General features: G+C 62.9%; 1 protein-coding gene across 2 annotated transcripts in view; it reads left to right on the plus strand.

The window, feature by feature from the left end:
• The first annotated feature begins 61 nt into the window (after nucleotides 1–61).
• LOC119588546 (cdc42 homolog) overlaps nucleotides 62–450 on the plus strand; it is a 15887-nt gene continuing 15498 nt past the window's right edge. Inside the window, exon 1 of one of the 2 annotated variants that reach the window (XM_037937185.1) lies at nucleotides 62–250. The gene's annotated coding sequence lies outside the window, so the exon portion shown is untranslated. The remainder of the gene's footprint in view (nucleotides 251–450) is intronic. The other variant, XM_037937186.1, reaches the window with a different exon arrangement.

Here is a 450-nt window from a genome sequence, read left to right on the forward strand (position 1 = left end):
GGTTAGGCCGAAGCTCGCGAGTCACCCCTGATCAATCGGGCAAAATTCCCACCCAAAGGCGAAATTTCCGGACAAAAGCTGTACATTTCCGCAAACGCCGTCATTTTCTGCGTCGATTGGGCTAAGAACCCGGGCCCAAATCGAGAAAAATCGTCCGCCGAAAAGTGTTGGTGTGGATCCGGGCGCGCGCCGTAGTGTTCCCCTGCGGCGCCAGAGGGCAGCAGCGTCTCGGATGAACTACGCCCAGCTGGTGAGGAAACGACGCCGTATTTTAGCCTTTTTCCCTCCCCGCCGCGGTCTCCGGCGGTGCCCGCGAGGAGCGTCGTGCCCAGGTCCCAGCGCGAGTGCCCGGGCGGCGTCGGGCGGCCCTCGAGGGGCGCGAGGGCCCGAGGAGCGGGCGGCCCCGCAAGATGGCTGAAAAACAAGTTGACGTTCCGAGCGAAATGTCAA

This window comes from Penaeus monodon, chromosome 24, assembly GCF_015228065.2.
Source record: "Penaeus monodon isolate SGIC_2016 chromosome 24, NSTDA_Pmon_1, whole genome shotgun sequence".
Classification (NCBI taxonomy): domain Eukaryota; kingdom Metazoa; phylum Arthropoda; class Malacostraca; order Decapoda; family Penaeidae; genus Penaeus; species Penaeus monodon.